Raw genomic sequence first — 24,680 nt, 5'->3', positions numbered from 1 at the left:
TCTTTTTTGGGAGGTTTTTGATTACATTTTCAATCTCCATTGATATGGTAGGTTTGTATAGGGGATTAATTTGCTCTGTGTTTAGTTTTGGTAGGTGGTAAGTGTCTAGGAATTCATCCACTTCTTCCAGATTATTTTTGTGGAGTAGAGGTCTAGAAAGTATGCCGTGATTATTTTTCAAATTTAATTGTTGTCTATTATGATCTCTTCTTTTTCATTTCTAATATTGTTAATGTGAGACTTTTTTTTTTTTTTTGCTTGATCAATTTGGGCAGGGGTTTGTCAATATTGTTTATTTTTTCAAAGAATGAGCTCTTCATTTCAAAAAAAAGTTTTTAATTGTTTTCTTAGTTTCCAATTCATTAATTTCTGCTCTAATCTTGATGATTTCTTACTGTCTAGAGCTCTTTGAGTTGGATTCATTTTGGGTTATTCTTCCAGGTTGCTTCACCTTAGGTGGACAGTCAGGTTATTAATTTGGAATCTATCTGTCTTTAGTGAAGGCTTTTTAGGGCTATGAATTTTCCCCTTATGACTGCCTTCATTGTTTCCCATAGGTTTTGGCATGTTGTGTTTTCATTATCATTCAATTCTAGGACTTTTACAATTTCTTTTTGATTTCTTCCATGACACATTCATTGTTTAAAAGTGTGTTGTGTTGTTTAGTCTCCAGGAGCTGGTAGAGTTCTTGATATGCCTCTTGTTATTAATTTCTAGCTTTAGAGTATTGTGACATGACATGCTGCAGAATGTTGCTTCAGTTTTTCTGCATTTATGAAGGCCCACTTTATGGACTAATATATGATCAATTTTGAAGAATGTTCCATGGGCTGCTGAGAAGAATGTGTATTATATAGAATTGTGGTGGAAAGTTCTGTAGATATCTGTTAAGTCTAGTTGATGTATGATGTTGCACTTTATTATTTCCCTGTTGATTTTCTGCTTGTATGATCTGTCTATTGATGACAGTGGAGTATTGAAGTCTCTGAATATGATGGTGTTTGTGTTCATTTCTGTTTTATGTCAAGTAGATTTTTTTTATATGTGGTGCACCTGTGTTTGGTGCATATATATATATTATTGTGATGTGCCCATGTTGTATAATTCCCTTGATAAGTAAGAAGTGGTCTTTTTTTGTCCTTTTTTTGTTTTTGTTTTTGTTTTGTTTTTCAAGGTAGGGTCTCACTCTAGCCCAGGCTGACCTGAAATTCACTATGGAGTCTCAGCGTGGCCTCGAACTCATGGCAATCCTCCTACCTATGCCTCCCGAGTGCTGGAATTAAAGGCATGAGCCACCACGCCTGGCTTGTCCTTTTTGATTACTTTTGGTTTGAAGTAGAAACACCTATTTGTTTTTTTTTCCTTCCATTTGCTTGGAATATCATTTTCCAACCTTTCAAGATGAACAGGTATCTATCTTTAGTGGTGATGTGGGTTTCTTGAACACAGCAGATAGAAGGGTCCAGTTTTGTAATCCATCATGGTAACCTGTATCTTTTGATAGGTGAGTTAAGACCATTAATATTTAAGGTTATTACCAGGAGTTTTGAATTAATTCCTGCCAGGATGAGTGTTTTATTGGGTTTAGTGCTCACTTGTGTTATGTACTGTTTTAAGCCTGGTTTATTTTGGTTACTGTCATCTTCTTGTTAGCTGTTGAGATTGGAGTGTTCCCTTAAGTGAAAAGTTTTTCTGTCACCATCTACTATGAGTGATACGTTCCTGTGTAAAGTAGCTTGGGTTGGAAGCCATAGTTTTTCAGGCTCTGAAGTGTTCCATTCCAGAATCTTCTGGCTTTCAGGGTTTCCATTGGGAAAATGATGTTATTCTAATTGCCCATGTAAGTTGTATGTTGTGAATTGCTTCTCTCTGCTGATTTTAACACTCACTCTTTGTTTTCATTGTTAAGGGGTTTAACTTGCTGTGTCTTGGAGAGTTTCTTTTTGGTCCTGCCTGTTTGGTGTACTGTGGACTTCTTATATCTGGATGGGCTTCTCTTTTGCAAGATTCAGAAATTTTTCTTTTATAATTTTGTTGAGTATTTTCTCTATACTCTGGTCTGTATTGTCTTCCCAGCTGGTATGCTCATGATCAGGATGTTGGGTCATTTTACGTTGTCCTCCAATTCCTTCATATTCTGTTCACTTGATTTTTTTTTATTTAACTTAGCAAAATTATTGGCCTCTTAATCAGATTCTTCTGTCTTGTCTTCCAGGTTAGAGGTTCTGTCTCCACATGAGTAACTGTTGGTGTGGCATCCTAGAGAGAATTTTTAAATTTCTATTTGATTTTTGTTTTCTGTTGTATTATTATGCATCATGTCCATCTCTTTTTTGAGGTATGATTTCAATTAGAGTTCTGATTTTCATGATGTTTCCTGTAGCTCATTCTTGCATTTGATCAAGTCTTCATTAAGCTTAATCAACCAATTGTTGAGGTCTTCCATTTCTTGATTTACCTTCAGTTTATCTCTTTGGAGGTTTCTAACATTTTATTTATTTTATTTTTATTTTTATTCGTTTTGTATTCATCAACTACAGGCAGTTTGGTAACATTATTTGGCTCATCCATGGCCTACTCCCTCCCCATTGGCCCCTCCTTGTTGGGTATATGTGTCATGAATTGTGGGGTAGCCCACAGTTATTGGTACAATAAAGGTCTCTGCATACCATGACCCAACATGTGGCTCTGACATTCTTTCCGTCCCCTCTTCCACAAAATTTCCCTGAGCCATGTTGGGTTCATTTTTGTCTGCTTCAGTGATGAGGTGTTTGGGGCTTCTGAGGCTCTGGCTTTCTGATTTGGTAGGAGTTGATTTTTTTCTGTGTTGGTCTCCTTCCCCCTTGTGCTGTTATCTGGTTCATCAGGAAAACAGCACCCTTGCTTGTTTCGCCAGTTTTCCTTAGTTTCAGCCGGGGCCCTTTTGAGGTATGATGGGGTGGCTCTCTCCTTAGGATCTGCATCTATCTGAAAAAGAGAAGCAGATTCTCCAATGGAGAGTAAGTTAACACCAGGGCAAATGAGATAACCCTTACTGTTTTTTATATTGAATTTAATAGGTGTAGGCCCTCTTGTAGGCCATGATTGATGGTAGCTTGATATTGGAGAGTGGGCTTATGTTTGGATATGGTTCTGACTTGTTTCCCAGCTCCAGCTATGGATCTCATACCACTGAGGGGATCAGTTAGCCTAAGCAAGAGCAGTTGGTTCTCCACCATGGCTGAATGCCACTATTGCAATTGTGTGGGCTTCACAACAGGTTATTTGCTATTAAGTAGGTTAGACCATGAGTTGCTTGGACAGATATTGGTCAATTCCCCCAGTCACCCATGTATCACCTTCTGGCACTAGACACGCTGACTGTCTGGGGACTGACTCTCTCCTGGCTTCCAGCCATGCCGTGCCATTTTACATCTCAGCTGCACATGGTGTCTTCAGCAATAGGGTCTCACCACTAACCTTTGGTGGGTCATCAAGTACTCTGACAAAAATCTGTTATTCTTTTAGGAAATCTTGTAGGTTTCTCTAATCAAAAGCTCATTATGGATGATAGCCCCATGCTGGTAGTGGGAGTTACAGGTCAGTCCCCACTAAGAAAATGAGGAAAAAGATAACTAATATACAAGAGTTAGAGAGATGAGAGAGAGAGAGGGAGAGAGAGGGAGGGAAGATGTAGATGATTTAGGCTAGACTTGATCCTACCCTGTCCAGTATCTTGTGGTTCAGGTGTTTCCTGTAAGGGCCTGGTGAAGGGTCAGGCATTTGGTCTGCCTTTTAGGAAGTAGAATTATATGGTACCATTGCTGTTTGGGTGTAGATTAGTGTTTTCCACCCCTTTGTTGCCCTCCCCTTCCTCCCTATCCATCCTGGTATCTAGTCCATGAGATGCTTTCTGGGTAGGTAAGGCATCTTTGGCAGATTCAGGTTTGGTGCTGTAGATGAGTGAGACTATGTGGCGATTTCTTTTACTTTCTTTCTTTCTTTTTTGTGATTGTGTAAGCTCTGTGGGAATGATCTGTTCTAGGTTCAACCATAGCTCATACAGGGACTAGGCCTCCCCAAGCAAAGCACGTTGGAAGTTGCCAGGACCCCAGGCAACTTGCCAGGGTACTTGGAAGAGCAAAGGAGTAGGGATCTGGTCTACTTTGTGCATAGTACTCCAGCACACAGACCTGTGCAGGGAACCCAGACCTGGGAGGTGGGATGAGCCTGATAAGAGGGGTCTGGCCTACTCACAGCAGACCACAGCACCTGCCAAGACACTGTCTGCATGGGCAACCCAGAGTAGTAAGGTGGGAGGAGGGGACTGACTCATTTTAAAGAAAAGATACCAATGATTTAGTCTGTAAACTTTAGACAGAGATGTAGAAGGCAATCAGCACAATGGAAGATCTGAATAAATCCATGAATAGTAAAAATATGAATGGGTTTGTTTATGCCTATTAATATACATGGCGTGCAGATCTGCTAGCAGTGCATTCTCTCAGTTTTCATTCATGTGAAATTACCTTTATTTTACCTGTATTACTTAATATTTTCCCCTCTGGGCATAGAGTTTTGGATCAATATATTTTAAATCCTTTTAGCATTTTAAAATGCCTTGCAAGCTGGGTGTGGTGGTCCATGCCTTTAATATCAGCACTCTGGAGGTAGATGTAGGGGACTACCATGAGTTCTGGGCCATCCTGAGACTACATAGTAAATTCCAGTGCAGTCTGACCCAGAGTGAGACTGTACCTCAGAGAAATAAAATAAAATAAATTTTAAAAAGTGCCTTGTAACCTCTTCCCAGTGTTACATACATGTTCCATTCATATGGATATTACCTTGTTTACCTTTCAAATTATTTATCAGCTTTGAGTGAATTTTTCTGCAAGGATAGTAAGGCAAGAATTTTCTATATTTCTCAGAATATTCATATTCTTATAGATCTTAGTATTTTTTTTTTTACAAAATGTCAGCCATTCCTTCCAGATATTGTAATATATATAAGAAGAATGAATACACACACACACATATCTTATAAATATTGTCCCACAGGTCACTATTTCTCAGTTCCCTTTTATTTAATCTTTTTTTCCTTTGAGTTTCAAATTGTATATCTTATTTTCAAATATACTAATGTTTGGATATCTCTAGTATGCTGTTAAGCTCACCCCATTAATGCTGTATACAAACATTGTACATTTTACATCTAAAATGTTCCTTCCTTATAGTTTATATTTCTAGATTCATTGTCCTCATATGTCCTCATTATAGGTCATCAATCTCTGTTCTACAATCCATATATGCTGATGATGTCCTTGCTTCCAATCACCTTTAGGTCAGTTGACTTAGTGGCTTTTCCTTTTCACTGTGGATTTTTCTTTTTTTTTTTAAATTGTTTTGTTTATTTTATTTATTTGAGAGTGACAGACAGAGAGAGAAAGAGGCAGAGAGAGAGAGAGAGAGAGAGAATGGGTGTGCCAGGGCTTCCAGCCACTGCAAACGAACTCCAGACGCGAGTGCCCCCTTGTGCATCCGGCTAATGTGGGTCCTGGGAAATTGAGCCTCAAACCGGGTTCCTTAGGCTTCACAGGCAGCCGCTTAATTGCTAAGCCATCTCTCCAGCCCTACTTCATTTTCTAAAAAGTTTTGTTTATTTATTTGAGTGAGACAGGCAGGGAGAGACAGAGAATGGACACACAAGTGCCTCCAGCTGCTGCAAATGAACTCCAAATACTTATACCATCTTGTGCATCTTGCTATGTGTATCCTGGGGAATCAAACCTGGGATTTTTGGCTTTACAAACAAGTGCCTTCATGACAAAGCCATTCCTCCAGCCGTCACTGTGGATTTTTGTTCGTCTCTTTGTATTTATACTGATTTGTATTGCATATTTTACAGTACACACTATGCATTTTCAATATTCTGGAATCAATTATATTTTTGAGATGTTTAATTTTGTTTTAAAAGGATGAGAGCTGAGAAGCTTCTCATTTTATTTCCACATTTCATTTCCTTTACATTTACAGCAACACTGTTAAATACCCTTTTAATTAACAACATGACTCTTCTCATAATATTGTCTTTGAATTGTTCTCTGTCTTTCATCTTACCTTGCTTGAGCCAGCCCTAAAGATAACGAATTCATGACATGCCTGGACTCAAAAAATTATAGCAGTCAACATTTTTCACTTCCTAGCCATACATGGCTCAGAGTTGGGATATGCTTGCTTAGGCAATGCAGTATAGTCAAGAATTTGGAAGGTGATTTTTACACAGTGCTTAAGTTGCATCTTCACGTTATAGAAAGCTGCCTTCATTGATAGCTGATCATTGATAGTTTTTGCCTTGGATTTGTGAATTTCCAATCCGGTTTTCTCTAACTTTCTACTTGAGTTCTAGCCATTTCTGTTATGAAGAGAAATAGGTGGTTCTCAAGTGAAAAACTCTTTATCCTGTTTTCTGTTACTGTCCAGTACATTGGAATAGTTGATTAAAAGTATTTTCCCTTAGATCCTTCACTGTAGGAGGCTTAGTACAATCCAAGATGAACTTTCATGAGCACAGCAGAAACATTATGCAATTTAATTAATATGCATGGTACTGAATTTTTGGTGTCCAATTATCTAAGCATTCATTGCAAATGAGATATTTGAGTCATGTATCTCAGTGAATATAATTTAATATTAAAGGACTGAGGTAATATCACACATAATTATCTAAATATTATATTCATTGATCCATCTCTCCTTCCCCATGAAATGAAATTTTGACAAAAACTCTGTGTGTTGTAAAAACTTCTGGCCGGGCTGGAGAGATGGCTTAATGGTTAAGTGCTTGTCTGTGAAGCCTAAGGACCCCGGTTCAAGGCTCAATTCCCCAGGTCCCACGTTAGCCAGATGCACAAGGGGGCGCATGCATCTGGAGTTCGTTTGCAGAGGCTGGAAGCCCTGGCGCGCCCATTCTCCCTGTCTCTTTCTCCCTCTCTCTTTCTCCCTCTCCCTCTCTGTCTGTCACTCTTAAATCAATAAGTAAAAATAAACAAAAAAATTTTAAAAATCTTCTGGCCATGTGATCATAAGTGCTACATGATTAATTCTCAAAACACCACTTGGGCCTCTTCCTGTTGGTCCCATGTTGAACTCGAGTTGGAAGAGGTGAGTCCCGTCTCAAAATGGAGGTAAAACCGCCGCCCGTGTCGCTGTGGCCGCTCGGAGGAGCAGGGCTGTGACCCAAAAGAACCAGAGCAGTTGAGGAAGCTGTTTATTGGTGGTCTGAGCTTTGAAACTACAGATGAGTTTGAGAGACTATTTTGAGAAAGGGGGAACACTCACAGACTGTGTGGTCATGAGGGACCCCCAAACAAAGCGTTCCAGAGGCTTTGGCTTTGTGACTGACTCATGTGTTGAAGAGGTGGATGCGGCAATGTGTGCTCGGCCACACAAGGTTGACGGGCGTGTAGTGGAACCAAAGAGCTGTTTCTAGAGAGGATTCTGTAAAACCTGGTGCCCATTTGACAGTGAAGAAAATTTTTGTTGGTGGTATTAAAGAAGATACAGAAGAGTATAATCTGAGAGAATACTTTGAAAAGTATGGCAAAATTGAAACCATAGAAGTGATGGAAGGCAGGCAGAGTGGAAAAAAGAGGATTTGCTTTTGTAACTTTTGATAATCATGATACAGTTGATAAAATTGTTGTTCAGAAATATCACACTATTAATGGGCATAATTGTGAAGTGAAAAAGGCCCTTTCTAAGCAAGAGATGCAGTCGGCTGGGTCACAGAGAGGTCGTGGAGGTGGATCTAGAAACTTTATGGGTCGTGGTGTAAACTTTGGAGGTGGTGGAGGTGGCTATGGTGGTGGAGGTGGTGGCAGCAGAGGGAGTTATGGTGGAGGTGATGGTGGTTATAATTGATTTGGAGGTGATGGTGATAACTATGGTGATGACGGTCCTGGTTATAGTAATAGAGGAGGCTATGGTGGTGGTGGACCAGGAAATGGAAACCAAGGTGGTGGATATGGTGGTGGAACAGGAGGATAGGATGGTTACAATGAAGGAGGAAATTTTGGTGGTGGTAACTATGGGGGAGGTGGGAAGTACAATGATTTCGGAAATTATAGTGGACAACAGCAGTCAAATTATGGACCCATGAAGGGGAGCAGTTTTGGTGGGAGAAGCTCTGGCAGTCCCTATGGTGGTGGTTATGGAACTGGTGGTGGAAGTGGTGGATATGGTAGCAGAAGGTTTTAAAAACAGCAGAAAAGAGCTACAGTTCTTAGCAGGAGAGACAGTGAGGAGTTGTCAGGAAAGCTTCAGGTTACTTTGAGACAGTCATCCCAAATGCATTAGAGGAACTTTAAAAACCTGCCACAGAAGGAGTGATGATCTATAGTCAGAAAAGTTACTGCAGCTTAAACAGGAAACTCTTCTTGTTCAGGACTGTCATAGCCACAGTTTGCAAAAAGTCCAGCTATTGATAAAATGCAATGTAGTGTCAATTAGATGTACATTCCTGAGGTCTTTCATCTGTTGTAGCTTTGTCTTTCTTTTTCTTTCAATATATCAGGTATATTGCCCTGTAAATTGTGGTAGTGGTACCAGGAATAAAAAATTAAGGAATTTTTAACTTTTCAATATTTGTGTAGTTCAGTTTTTCTACATTTTAGTACAGAAACTTAACAAAATGCAGTTTTGAAGGTGTTTCCTTGTGAGTTAACGAGTAAAGAAGATCATTGTTAATTCCTATGTTGTATGAATTTTGCTAAAGTTAACTGTAAGGAAACACCTACTGACTTGCAGTTTAAGGGGGAATTTATTCTCCGTACTTCCAAACCATGCTATGAATGGGCACTGACATGTGGAGAGAGTAGATACCTGTATGTTTGTAATGTGTGTTTTAGAATATTTAGGATTGGGTATTTAATAAATTAGCATATTTGTGAACTTAATAGCATTAAGATTACCTTCAAATGAAAAATCTCAAAATTTCTATTTGGTTTTTGTGCATTTTCTTTCAAAATGTAATCATGATTTTAGTGTGTAGATTTACTGAGTCCTAGCTGTTATAACATCTCCATTCTACATTCACATTGGTCACATAAAGTGCTGCCATGGTTTTTGGATGTAAAGCATGAGCTGCCCTCTTTAAATTCTGGAAAGGGGTAGTGATGTTTTCCATTCCCACTTTTAACCTTGATGCAGGACCCCTAAGTCTGCTGTGTGTAAGCAAACTAGTAGGTACCTGATTTTGTTGTTAATTCATCTTAAAACCCAGAGGTTCACAAATCCTGAGTCACTTTCCTTGGTTTAGCTTTTCCCAAGTTTTTAGAAGAAAAGAATAAAAATCACTCATTGAACCCTTAACTGGCTGGCATGCTTCCCTGTTTGTGCCCTATACATATTTAGATGAATGAAACCAAGGCTAGTTTAGATATCATTGTCTAAAATAATGCAGCAGAAACATAGCACAGTTCCTAAGTACAAGCTTCACACTTCCCAAAGATCTGAAATTAAATTTGGATAATCATGAATTCCCAAAGAACATGGTATTCTATGTATATATTTCAACATAAACCATGTTGGTGTGAGTACACTTTGTTTGGAAAACCCTGGTTGAGAAGGTTTTAGAAATGAGGTTTTATATATATGAAAAGCAATGTCTACTGTCTTGCGCCAGTCTAGTGTTTTAACAATTTCATTCAAGCCCTGAGTGTGTGCCCTACTGTTACTCTTTCTTTGGCAGTTGAACGTTTGAATACAAACTTTTACTTGGTTTTTAAAGTACTGAGTAAAATAAGCAATAAAAAGGGGATGGGGCGTGCTAGTGTTTGACTATGCTCTCTGTTGCTCTAATTCTGTGCCTCTGTGCAGCATTAATATTTGGATGCATGCAATGCCAGCATGGAACTCAGTCTTCACATAATACTGCAGTTTTTCCAGAAAACACTCACCAATAAATGTAGCAGACAACATTCCATTGTTAATGAGCATATGTGAAAAAGCAGTGTAGAAAATAGGCTATAGAAAATGCTTAAGTCCTTAAATAACAAGTGTGATTATTCACTGGACACTGTCAATGTTCATAATTTAAACCTGGGTACCTGGTCAAAATGCTTGGGGGAGATTTCATTAAAATTGAGCTAAACTGTAAAACAAACAAACAAACAAAGAAACAAAAAACAACCACCATTTGTAGTCATGATGTAAGTATTCAAGGTAATGAAAAGTTGCACATCATTATAAGCAAGGAAATACTCATAAAACATCTCTTATCCAGGCAGGTATGGGAATGGGTTTGCAGATATCTCTCTAGCTGGTTAAGAACAGCAGGAAATAAAGGTGGAGTGTTAGTGGAGGATGTTAATACTAGACAGTGGTATTTGAAAGCTCTTTCTAAAGAGAGCGTGGGGAATGTGAGGTGTTGACCATAGTACTTGATTGACCTGACACTATTAATGCTTAGGATTAATTTCAGCAGGTAAAGAATAAATACAGAGGACAATAGGGAGGGGTATTTTAAGAGCCTTCTTGAGAGATGAGTATTTAGCAGTGTTGTTGCAAAACAAAAAAGAGGAAGTGTGAGACTTAGAGGCTTCTCAGTAGAAGAGTTCATGCAACATGGAGTTATTTTCAGATGCTGAAAATTCAAGGGAATAAAAACAATTCCAATTTTACTACTTGCTAATTTGAAAGAAATATAGTCTTTATTGGGAAGAGGGAACAATGTAAGAAGTTTTTTTTTTTTTCAGACCACACAAATACTCATTGTTTCTGTTTTGACTTTTCTTTTTTTTTTTTTTTTCCTTAGCTACAAATCTTTTATTTTTACTAGTAGAGCCAATACAAGTTTATTGGACAATTTGATTACAGGTACTTGGAGTCAAATTGAGTTCTTAGTAGGTGAAGTAGGTACTTCTTTTTTTTTTAATTTAATTTATTAGTTTTCTTTTCAGTAAATACAGGCAGTTTGGTACCATTATTTAGGCTGATCTGTGATCTACCCCCTCCCATTAGACCCTCCTTGTTAATGAAAATGGGTCGTGCATTGTGGAGTTAGCCCCCAGTTATTGGTATGATAAATGTCTCTGTATATCATGACCCAACATGTGACTCTGACATTCTTTCTGCCCCCTCTGTTTTGACTTTTCATTTACACTTACAATTATGTGAAAGATTGAGTCTAGAATCAAGACTCAAGATATTAGTGTTCATTGAATTATTAAATTCTAAAAGGAGGTATTTTAGTTATCACTGAATCCTCTCCTCTGTCTTATTCCTTCTCTCACTTTCCTTTGTTCTTACTTTCTTAACATGATATGTAGCATGCCATTAGTTAGATGGTAGGAGAATGTCTGGGGAACGTCCATGTAAACAGATGAGCAGAGATTGAATATAGTTGGGTTAGTATCATTATATAAACAGGGATGTTTTGAGTGAGAGAGGTATTAGGGTAAATAGTATGGTGGTTTGATTCAGGTGTCCTCCATAAACTTATGTATGCTGAATGCTAGGCTCCCCAGTTGATGACAATTAGGAATTAAAGCCTCTTGGAAACAGTGTATTGTTGGAGACACGCTTATGGATACTGTAGCCAGTTTCTCCTTGCCAGTGTTTGGCACATTCTCCTATAGCTATTGTCCACCTCATGTTGGCCGGGGGTGATGTTCACCTTCTGCTCTTGCCATTATTTTCCTCTGCCATCATGAAGCATCCCCTCAAGTCTATAAGCCAAAATAAGCCCCTTTTCCCCCAAAACTGCCTTTGGTCAGGTGATTTCTGCCAGCATTGCGAACTGGACTGCAACAAATAGTAACAAAAACATGACAACAATATTGTCCTTTTAATCAACAAAATAGCAGTGATATTGATAAAATAGTTAAGGAAAGCATATTTGATGGTATGAGTATTGAAAGAATATTTTTTATTAGTATGGAAAATATGGGATTTACATTGTTTATCAAAAAAGAGAATAAAACTACCTTCTTGGAGATAAGAAGGATATGTAGGATTAAGTGATTAAGTGTAGAAGGGGAACCATAAGAAATTTATTAAACAAATCTTGATAATTATGTATAAAAGGCTATTTTTTTGAGCAGAGTAACCAGATCTATCAGGGAGTTTAGATTTGATCATCTTTCACGGTTTCATCCATCTATACCAAAGTCTTCAGATATAATTCATTGCCTATGAGAATTTGAATCAAAACAGAAAATATCTAAATGAAAAATTGCAGAAACAACAGTATTTGGAGGCTAGCAAAGAAAGAATGTCCACGGAGGTTAGAAGGGAATGAATGGAGAGTGGGTAGAGAAAACAAAGACTGTGGAGACAGAACAGAGTAGTTGCAGTGTTGGATGTGTCACAGGCCCATAGTCCATACTCTAGACAAGTCTCAGAGACATTTAGGAGAAACCATTAGTAGCTATACATCTCACTAAGGATTAATTCTAGAATATATGATGAACTAAAAACTTAAACAATAAGATATTCTTTTCTTTTTAGGGGAGGTTGTGGAATGCATGCCTTTGTTGTCAATTTCTAAAAGTATGAAACCATTTTTAAAATAAAATGTCATACAAATTAAAAATATTCTGCAAATTACAAATCTATGTCTACCTCTGATTTAATTTATGCCTCAAAGCAAGTGGAAATACTGTAGTAAATGTAGAGGTTCACATAACATAAAGCAGAGGTTCTGCAGAGGTTCTGATATAGAACTTAATTTTGTATATAATGGCAAAAGATTGCAAATGCTTGAAAAATTAAAAGTGCTTTTGTTTTTTGACAACCATTTTCTATTAGAAAAGAGTGACTTTAGCACAATCACATTAGTATATTACTACTTGTATTAACCTTCTGTGTTGCATAAACATGTCCAGAAATCAAGCCACTTAAAACATCACATATTTGTCATCATGTAGTTTTTGTTGGACAGGAGTCCAGGTTCTGTTTAGTCTGTTCCACTGGTCAAAGTCCCCTGTGCTGAGCTGAAGATATTGCTTAGGTTAAGATCTTTCTGGAACTCATGGGTCATATTTTTATATCAATACTGGCAGAGTTTGTTTCCTTTCATCTAGTACCAAACTCTCCCTTTTATTGATGGCTGTCAGCCAGGGCCTGCTCTTAGATCTAAGAGCTCATTGCATTTCCTCTGTGGGCAGACCCCATGAAAGTGCAATGGCACTCTTCTCCAAGGTCAGCAGGATACTGACCTTGTGACTTGTCATGGAAATGACTACCTCACCACCTCTGCCACAAAAGAGTGTGACCTATTTAGAAATTTCTAACAACTTCACAGGTTCAACCTCACTCAAGTGAAGTAGAGTCCTAAAGACACCCATACCTGGGAATGTTGGCCACCAAGGGCAGGTTACCCATTTTATACAATTCTTTGCATGTTTTTAGATTTTTTTTCTCAATTTTTATTAACATTTTCCATGATTATACAAAATATCCCATGGTAATACCCTCCTTCCCTCCACTTTCCCCTTTGAAATTCCATTCTCCCTTATTATTAATGATTTTAGATCTTTTGAGGAAAGACAAGACAAAGGATGAAGATTGGACATAACATTTCTTTTTTTCTGCACATTGTTCTTAAAAGAGAAACTGTACTTCCTGGAAAGTAGTACCATAAAGATTGAAGGATATAAAATAGGCCATTTCTAGAATTTGAATGCCCAAACATGGAAAAATCTGACTGTACTTGAAGGCAAATGTTTTTGAATGTAGATTGTTGTCATATTTTATAAGTATGGAGTCTATTTTCTCTATGTAATTTAATTGAAAACATATTTATATCATTTTTAAATTTGCAGACTAAATTAGTCATACACATGTATTTTGCACCAAAGAAAATTAAAAATGGGCTTTAGGATTTTTAGCATATGATTTTGATATAAATTTCCCATAATGTCAAAATTAGCAGCTCAGCTCTTTCAGTTTGGATAATATTGGCTTTAAAATCATAAGAGGTATATGTATACCTCCAGGAGAGGATTTTTATATTATCTGCTTCTGAGGCCCATATTTTATCACCATTCTTGATCTCTAACCATAAGTCCATATCAATATTTTCTATGGCTCAGGCCACGATAATAATTTCCTTGAGAATCTGTCATGTAACAGCTCTTTTGATAATACAACTTCTATCATTCACATAGAAAAAAGACAGAAAGTCACCATGGCAGAAGATTTGATTCCACCTTCATACTGTGCTACATCTTAAAAGAGAGAGAAAGACAGACAGAGAGAGACCTATGATACATGGCAAGGCTTGTGTTATACCTCAAAGACATTAGCTTTTTCACCTGTCCACTCTTTGCTCTTTGTGATCCTTTCACTTGGGAGTCACATATCTGGATTCTCTGGAAAACTCTGGCTCATCCTATAAGATTACACTGAGATTATACATCATATCCACCAAGATGTTTATGTTGACCTTTATTGGTGAAGTTAATTAGTTTCCTTTGGGTTTTACTTTTAGTTAAGTCAAACCTAAATCATTTATTATTATTATAATTATTATAAATACAAGAGTATCTCTATGTAAGAGATTGTCATTTCTTTCTCTGCCTCCATGTCCCAACACAATCATGGTAGTAGTCATGAAAATCATTCATTAAAAATAATGGCTGGGGAAGGAGATGGTGCAGTCAGTAAAGTACTTGCCATGCAAGCATGAAGACTGTCCTTAGATTGCCAGCACTGACATAAATGGAGGGCAGTAGCATGTCCCCGTAATTTCAACACTGGGAAGGATTCCTGAGCTTTACTGGCTAGCTACTCTAGCAAATCAGTAAGATTCAAGTTCAATGAGAAGGCTTGTATTAATAAACAACGTGGAGACCTGGAGAGATGGCTCCATGGTTAAGGCATTTGCATGCAAAGCCTAACGATACAGGTATTAATCCCTAGTACCCACGTAAAGCCAGATGCACAAAGTGGCACACAGGCTAGAAGCTGTTGTGTCCCTTTTCTTTCTCTCTGTCTCTCTCTCTCAATCTCTCTTTTTGTGCTTTCAAATTCATTAATTAAAGTAAAGTGGAGAGTGAATGGGGAAGGCGTCTGACATCAAATTTTGTGCATGCACATACACAAATGTGCGCACACACATCTGCATGCACACACACAAATTACACATTCACCTACAAAAATAATAAACATAATATAAAGTCCATTGCTTTGTTTGGCCAAGTAATATATACTCTATTTTCTATAACTTCTTGATATAAATCCATAGTGTTATTGAATGGACTCACATGTTTACTTTTAAAATTTAAGAGGTATGATCAAAAATGTAAATACTCTTGCATTTTCTTTCCATTTTTGAACCTATATTTATTTAAAAAAATATAAAAATCACATGCATACAAGTTCATAAATGCATACATATGTGTGATGATATTTCCAACTCTCTGAACTAATTGCTCTTTGTTCCCTCTTCTTATTTATAAGTCATTATAAAATTTTACCTTTTGTATACCTCTCGAGCAAACTACTTTCTTTCCCGATATCTTTCTGTACCCTCAGTCAGGATGAGTTTTCAGTTATCTGTCAGGTTGCATATGTAAGGCAAGGTTCACTTAGCTGAGGTAAACAAGGCTTTGTTTGAGTGAGAGAAAGCAGCATTGGCTTATCTTCCTAGGACTCAGCTGTGCTTTATGCCAGTTATCCAATGACCACACTTCACTTTTGTGATACCTTCACCTTTGTACTTATTTCTCCTCAGAAATAGGCCTCCAGTATACTCTTCAGTGTCCTAAATGTTTGGCTTTTTATTCATGAACATAAGTCTAGTCCTTTTCTTCTATTTCTTGTTTTATTTATTTTCCTAATTTACTCCTTTCTCCACTTCATTCCATGTTCTATGCACAAAGGTGCATCCTCCTCATTCCCTGTCTCTTCAAGAAAGTGGGTAGTACCTGCATGTTTCTTTGTTGTTGTATGCTCATTGTATTAGATGTATTTTATCTCAGTTACTTTAGCCAACTTGACCACATCATCCAGCTGTGCCAGCTATGGGTGTGTGCTCATGACAGTTTTGTGCATCTGTAACTCCCTCTGATTTCTGCATTCTCTCATACCCACACATTCACCACTCCTGCTTTCTTTGCATTGTCTTCTGCTTCCTGTCTGTAACTCTATACCTGATCTTTCTTGCAAATTAGCACATTGTCCAGGTTCATCCATGTCAAGTCTGCTTTCACCTCATTCTAGACTAGACCTTTTTTGGGTTTTATAATTTTCCAAAATAAACATGCTCTGTCTCTATCCTTTGAAAAACAAGCTTCCCTGAACATGCTAAATTCCAAATTTGATGAAAGAGTGAACACAGAGAGATAAATGTCAGTTAAAACAAAAAAGCGAAAGGAAACTTTATATACTGGGATTAACTGGGTAATTAAAAATGATATTTCATGACTCATCATAAATAGATTAAAACATAACTCAGATTAGAAACCCAGCTACAATAAATCATAAATATTAATATGCTAAACTTTTAAAAGTATGTATAAAACATTAAAATATACCAAAAACTTAATAAATGGGAAGTGTATCAAGAAAAATTTACAAAAGCAGTATGTTCATATCTTACTACAATCAGCAAACACATCAAAAGCACACTGAGACAGGTGTAGATGTCTTGAGTTAGGAACTCTTCATGCTTATTTCCTACTAGGAATATAAATGTAAGAACATTTTATTTGCTTATTAACAGTCTCATTATTATTGTTTAATTTATATCAAGTGTAATTATTTATTCAAAAGTTATCCTATAAATTTTACCCATCATATATTTGGGGAAACAGCACCATTTCCTAACTGTCACTTAGGGCCTGGCTACCACTCACTTTTGTGATTTTGAGATTGTTTTTTATATTGAGTTATATGATAAGAAAACCTCCATACTGATTTTTATCATTTACCATGAGCCTCTATGATATATCCAGTAGTTAGCTATATCAGTAGTTTTTAAAGCTGTTAGGAATTGATGCACTGTATCATGGACAGGTCACAGTTCGCTTATCAAATCACCCATTGTGGAACATGTACCAAATGCAGCTTTTGGAAATACAGGACTAAGTCAATTTGGAATTCACTCTCATCAGGCAAGCACAACTTATAACTTGATTCTTCCCAACTAAAAATGACAAGGGTGACAGTATATCACTACTGAGATTACATTATGTGAAAGGGAAATATGTTTCTGTGGATTAACCCCTAATCTGTCAAGAAATCATGACAAACATTATCAGTATATGACACTGAAAAGAGCTGGCTTTGCTCCTGGTGAGATTCCTTATGGAATACACCTTTCACTCCTGCTGAGGGCTGTGGTGTTTCTTAGTGTTGGCCACTACATGAATATGAATAGATAGATGGATGGATGGATGGATGGATGGATGGATGGATGGATGGATGGATGGATGGATGGACGGACAGACGGACGGACAGACAGATGGGTGATGCGTAGATAGATATTCACTATCTATATTCCCCATTAGGAATCCTTGGGAGAACTCTTATAGTTATTTAGTGTTCTTCACATAACTGACCATAGAGGTGGGGCAGTTTACTTCTTTGTGCCTCAGTGTCCTCCTCAATAAAACAAATTGTCTGATACAATGTCACCTGTAGTGCTTCTGTGAAGATTGACTAAATTTAAGTTAGGTACCTAAAATAACACTTGGTAAATGACAGATATGTATCTGTCACCTGTCATCATCATCAGCAGCAGCAGCAGCAGCACCATTACTTTCATCATCTCAGTCGTGTCTTCTCCCATGATATCAATTACTCACATTACTTCACTTTATATAATGATGTAGACAGAGACATGACCTACCAGGATAATCATAAGAGGAATATGAGGTACTTTGGGGTAATATTATGCTGCATTTCCTCTGGACTACAATCTAATTTTTGTGGTTTGGTACAATGAGGATTTGGCAGCAATGTCAAAAGAAGGAAATACACTGACATTCAAAAACAGTTCAGTTACAGTTTCCCATTTCAGGTATATAATTTAACTGTGGCCTGAGAATCCTCAAATCAGAAGGTATTACTTAATCGCTTTAAAATCAAAATGTAATTTTGGAATAATATTTGCACAAGAATAAGTTTGAGCAACACAGGTATACTTCCTCATCTGTATATTTCTTCTTCCCCTGAGAGAAAGCCAGGCAGCCTTCAACCAAGGCTCCTCTGATCATCACGAAAAACTTTATCCATTAAGTCTCTTTTTCCAAATTTCTTTCTTTCCCTCTTTCTTTCTTTCCCTCCCTTCCTTCCTTCCTTCCTTCCTTCCTTCCTTCCTTCCTTCCTTCCTTCCTTCCTTCCTTCTTTCTTTCTTTCTTTCTTTCTTTTTTTTTCTGACACCACTGTCTCTGGGTTGTGGAGTTCCAGCAAGGGCTGATTGACTAGTGGGCTGTTACAAAAAACGTGCTTTCTCATATAACCGTCCAGTTCTTACTGTGCAGATGGCAGATTTAGTTTTCCTTTTTCCAGCCATTCCTTTCTTCCACACAGGACTGATCCTTTGTCATTGTGTATGAGTCAGTTGGCAATAGTAGCACTTACAGGCTTGTGGAGTTTTCACATGTGCCCAAGTAAAAGAGACGAGGGGATTGAAAATGGCTAGATTGTTCTGGAGACTGTCTGCATACTGAAAGGGGCAATGACTTCCTTCCTATGAGCAGTAGATATTCATAGTTTTATTAAAAGCATCTTTGTCCTCAAAAAAGGTTTTTGATTTTGCTCCACACTGTGTGGTCAGAATGACAGTAGAGCAGTCAAAATGAGAGAAGGTAGGCAGGAAAAGCAGGGCTACAGAGAAATCCACATCTTATAACTGACATGTAGCCAATATAATTCCTTTCTTGCCACATGTAAATTTCTAAATAATTTCCTCTAACTCTTGTTAAATTTTTGAAAGTGTATGTTCATGGTTATCTGTGGAAGCCTTCTATGTGATTTTATATATTAAAAATTTAGTAATGATTTTGTCTTATGTAACTATAAATATGTAAATTATATGTATATCACATAGTTAATCTAAAAATAGACATTAGTGGATTGATGTGTCAATTAACATATAATATATGTATAATATTAAAATCGAATATATGTTCATACTTAAATATTTACTATTGTTACTATATATACTACTTTGAATTATACAATAACAGTATTCTAAAACTGTCCAGATACTAGACAATTATTATTGCTAAAATTCTTGGTATTTTACTAAGTAGATGAAATAATAATAGCTATACCATGATGCCAATTATAATAAAAGTTTATTTTCTTCTGCACTTGCATAGATATAGCTCTTATTTCACTATTGTGTAATTTGTTTACATAAAGGGATTCCGTGTAGTCTACTCAAGTGGCTTTTTATGGAATGCTGTTTTTCTTTCAACATGAATTGCAGACCTAAAGTCCTTAATGATTGACTGGCCATATGAAGTGGATATTTTCTATCCCATCAGATTAGACATTTTTCAAAATTAAACACAGATGATCACAAGATGAATGAATCAAAATCAGAACAGATGATGGATTTTTTAAAGCTTCCTGTGCTGATAGTTCAACCAGATAAAATATCACACTGATTTTCTTAGACTCAGAACTGAATATTTAATTGCAATAGTTTTTGTGTCCTTATAGGATGCTTTATGCAAATATTGTGAACATTTACCTGTTCATTCTTGGAATTGTTTTAGGCTTGCCTCACTCAGTTGCAGTTGTTATCCTTGTGAGCTCACAAGTTGTCCCATCTTTATCCTCTGACGACCTGAGCAAGTTGTGTCTATGTCTCTGTGCCATCATTCCAGCAGTTTTGAAAGCTTTCTTGAGTTTTTAAAATTTTTTTTTTGTTTATTTATTTGAGAATGACTGACAGACAAAGAGGCAGATATACAGAGAGAGAATGGGCGCACCAGGGCCTCCAGCCACTGCAAACAAACTCCAGACACATGTGCCACTTTGTTCATCTGGCTTACATGGGTCCTGGAGAATTGAGCCTAGAACCGGGGTCCTTAGGCTTCACAGGCAAGTGCTTAACCACTAAGTCATCTCTCCAGCCCTCTAGATTTTTTTGTATAAAAACTAATGCAATGTTATCTTTATATTTATGAATCTATATGTGAGATAACATTTCAGTAAGTAATGCTTATTTGGAGAAAAATCAGAGACTAAGGCCCCTTATTGTTTCCTCATTTAATTTATATTTACATCTCACACATTAACGTTAAGACTGAGGATTTTTTTTTTTTGCATAGTAAGAGGTATTTGAATTTTCTTTTTATCTTCTCTTTATCTTTGTTCACTTTAAACATATGACCTTCCTCATAAACATGATGATAGACACCTACAATTCCAGCACTCAGCATGCTGAGGCAGGAGAATTGTCATGAATTTAAGGCAAGCCTTGGGTATGTAGCAAGAACCAGGAAGACTTGGGCTACATAATAAGACTCTTTCTCAAAAAATAATGCATAGCTGAATAATTAAAAATATGAACTTTCATTAACTTGTATTTGTCAGTTACAACTATCGGGAAGAGAAAGACTATTTGTTTTTGTTTTTAGAGTGAATAAATGCTTTTGAGTTTTATAATATTTGTTTATAAGATTTTTGTTTTAGATGTTAAGTTGTTAAATTTGTCAGTAGTTCTTTATGGATTTTGTTTTATTCCAAATGGCACTTTTAACCATCACAATTACATCTACGACTTCCATGTATTTTTCTATTACATTCTTAATTCTGATTCCTAGCCTTAAATTATTGATTAACCTGGAATTTTACTGCACAGCAGCAGAACAAGAGGTAGTAATTAATCTTTTTGTTTTTCAAGAGGGAAATCCAGTTGTTCAAACATTTATTGATTAATCCATCATTTATTTATTCATAGTGCTTTGAAATGCTGTTTTTAGTAACAAGCATTCCCTTACTGTATGCATTTTTGTAATGTAGAACAACAATAAAATCAAATAATGCTAAAAATAAAACATTACATCCTACTAGATCTGATATAAAATATCTAGTGGCAAATTCTTATATATGTCATAACTCAATTTTCTTTGCATACACAGCTATGTCAAGTATTGAACTATTTTAGTTCCTGGAGTTTTTAAGTGGATTTTTACATGCATTCCTTTCTGGTATTTTCATAACACTCATAGGAGATATCAAAACCAAAATATTCTTCTATTTATTTTTATTCAAGTGATGAAATTGAAGTTGAAAGTGGTTATGGAATGCATAAAGATTTCTTATCTACTGTGTTAAGTATATTTGTAAAATATTTTGGTATTCACTCTTATTTCTATTAAACTTTCTTTTCCTATTAGCTTTGTTTCTTACCAATTTAAGAGAAAATATTATCAGACCATCTTTTGTCTTCTTGTCATGGCTAAACTTTGTAATTCATTTGCATAGTACATATATGTAATACATATGTATTTATGTATATATATACAAGAATTATCACAAGAAAAGCTCACAACCTTTAAGTTATAAGATATATTACCTAAAGATCAATATTACAACAGACAAATTTATATAGAGGAGTAAATTATTTATAGAGTTCCTACAAAGAATACTATCATAAAATAATTTAACATTAATATAATATATAAAGAAATTCTCCACCTAAACTTGCCTTACAGTTATATTGTAAAGTTGTTTTATAATAACATACAAAAGTCAAACTTATTTTTAGAAAACAATACTGAAATATGACATGTTTACTAATATGAATTATACATTTATGAATGAAGAAGAAGAGAAACATTTACTTCATCACTTTGTAAGCTTTAGCATACAGATAAAAATGTACATGAAGATAAGGTTCCTGTCTGGTATTATGATATGCAAATTGTAAGTGGACTTTACATACAGATTTAAAAGTAACAAGTGTATAGGCAGATTATTTAGCATATTATTCATAAGTATGAATTCCTAAGCCTAATGTTATAATATCCTAACTAATTATGTATGAAAATGTTACAGTTACTGAGACAGCTAAGTAAGAATTAGTGTGAATGTAACTCAAAGACTTTAAAGTAGTAGATTATGCATCAGGAAGTAGGTAAATACTCATTTTACATTACTTTCATGTTCATTTTAATGTGTTACTCAAACGTATTATTAAAGAATTTAACATTCCAGACCTGGAGAGATGGCTCAGTGGCTAAAGATACTTGCTCACAAAGCCTAATAACCCAGGTTTGATATCCTAATACTCACATAAAGCCAGATATAAAAGGTGGTGCAGGCATGTAGAGTTTGTTTATAATGACTGGCAAGAGGCCCTGGTGTACCCACTCATTTCTGTCTCTCACAAATAAATAAATACCTTAAAATAAAATACATAGTTAAAATAAAGAATTTAACACTCCAAATGTATGTATATTGAAACATGTTACATTTTTTTTAATTTCATATGTGTATGCTAATTATAACAAAAAGGAAATAATAATTTTTATGTTGCCATATGTATATAATGCCTTTTTTTTGGGAGATAGGGTCTCACTCTAGCCCAGGCTGACCTAGAATTCACTATGTAGTCTCAGGGTGGCCTTGAACTCATGGAGATCCTCTTACCTCTGCCTCCTGTGTACTGGGATTAAAGGTGTGCACCACCACACCCGGCTATAATGCCTTTTAATAATATTCACCTGATTAATCTATCTTTTCTAGCTAATTTATTTATGCTATTATTTAAAGGAAAATATTGCATACACAAATAATAAAAACATGGGATGCTCAATTAAATTTATTTCTTTCCCCCAAAATTTACCAATATTTTCTTCAAAATTTCCCCAAAATATGTGGTTCAACTATGACCCTGAATATACTGTTCATGAAATGTATTAACTGTTCTTATGTGTATCTTTTAGTTTAAGCAAATAAAATCTGCATAGCCTCTTATTGTATACTTTCACTTTTTTTATTTTTCCAGATTTTATAATATTACCTTTGTCTTCTAATCACCTTTTAGTTCACTATTTATATACACACTTCTAAAAGCATTGTAACTCTAAAGTTTAGAAATTTTCTAGACTCTGAACAATGCCTTATAGAAAATAAAAAAAAGCACTTATAATGTAGCAAATGTTTAAAGATATAACTTTATGAAACAAGTATTCTGGTGAGCAAAGTAAAAATGTTTCTCTATTAATTTAACAGAATTTTCTAAAGTAACTAGAAAACTGTACTAGTAATACTTTGAATGTATTGGAAAAACTTACATGAGAGCTTGTCTGAATGGAAATAGGAAGAATGTGGGGTCAGTAAAAATAAGATGATGTCAAGAGTGCTGTGGAGATGAGATGGGACCCAGTCGTGCCTTCTACAATTAATGCACTGGCTTCAGGCAGAGAGACATACACTCCAATGGGACACACCTTTCTCTCAAACTATGCACTAATTTAATTTTTAATATTCTATTTATTTATTATTTATTTATTGGTTTTTCAAGGTAGGGTCTTACTCTAGCCCAGGCTGACCTTGAATTCACCATGTATCTCAGGGTGGCCTTGAACTCTTGGCGATCCTCCTACCTCTTCCAAGTGCTGGGAACAAAGATGTGTGCCACCATGCCTGGCTTAATTTTTAACATTCTGTTATCCAATACTAATAGTCACTACCACTTATCCAATAGTGGTAGTCATTTTCTTTTCTTTGTAGTGACAGGGTGGCCTTAAACTCATGGTGATCCTCTTACCTCTGCCTCCCAAGTGCTGGGGTTAAAGGTGTGCACCGCCACACCTGGTCATCATTTCACTTTTAATTGTTGCAGTAAGGCACTAGAAAAAAAAAAAAAAAAACACCTCAGAGAATATTTTATTCACTTCTCACAGCAAAACTGAGAAGTCAGTATTTATGATGCCCTTTCACGAGCACTTGTTACTATACAAATTAAAAATGGGTCTGTTGTGTTTAAGTATCCACACTTTTTTTTTCTTTTTTCATGTTTATGTGTGTATATTAGGCATGCCTGTGTGCATGTTTACATATGTATACTTAGGTGTGTATGGAGGCCAGAGGTCAGTGTCATATGCCTTACTCAATCACTCTTCTACCTTTTTTTTTTTAAAGGTAGGGTTTCACTCTAGCCTAGACTGACCTGGAATTCACTATGTAGTGTCAGGGTGGCCTCAAACTCATGGCAATATTCCTACCTCTGCCTCCCGAGTGCTGGGATTAAATGCATGCACCACCACGCCCTAAGCACATTATTTTTTGAGGCAGGGTCACACTCACTAATTCAGCTAGATTAGCTAGCCAGCATGTCCCTAGTATACATTTGCCTCTAGCTCTCCAGTTCTAGGATTATAGGCAAATGCCACCATGCCTAGCATTTTATGTGGGTGCCAGGATCTGGCCTTTGGGTCTTAATGTATGAGCAGCACTTTTCCTACCAAACCATCTCCCCAGCCTCACATTTACCTTTTAATACAAAAGTTTGTTTTCTTTTCCTTCACATATATGTATAATTTTAAATTGCATACACTGAGGCTGCAGAGATGGCTCAGTGATTAAGGTACTTGCCTGCAAAGCCTAATCACCCAGGTTCAATTTCCCAGTATGCATGTAAAGCCAGATGCACAAAGTGGCACGTTCATCTTGAGTACATTTGCAGCAGCTGAAGGCCCTGGCATACCCATTCTCTCTGTCTCTCT

General features: G+C 36.3%; 1 protein-coding gene and 1 pseudogene across 2 annotated transcripts in view; both read left to right on the top strand.

The window, feature by feature from the left end:
• Positions 1-24,680, top strand: part of Sema3e (semaphorin 3E) — a 243,072-nt gene that overhangs the window by 158,711 nt on the left and 59,681 nt on the right. The gene's annotated exons all lie outside the window — the stretch shown is intronic.
• LOC105944307 lies at positions 7,161-8,274 on the top strand (annotated as a pseudogene).

Source organism: Jaculus jaculus, chromosome 10 (assembly GCF_020740685.1).
Source record: "Jaculus jaculus isolate mJacJac1 chromosome 10, mJacJac1.mat.Y.cur, whole genome shotgun sequence".
Lineage (NCBI taxonomy): Eukaryota > Metazoa > Chordata > Mammalia > Rodentia > Dipodidae > Jaculus > Jaculus jaculus.
This window is presented reverse-complemented; position numbering and strand designations above follow the sequence as displayed.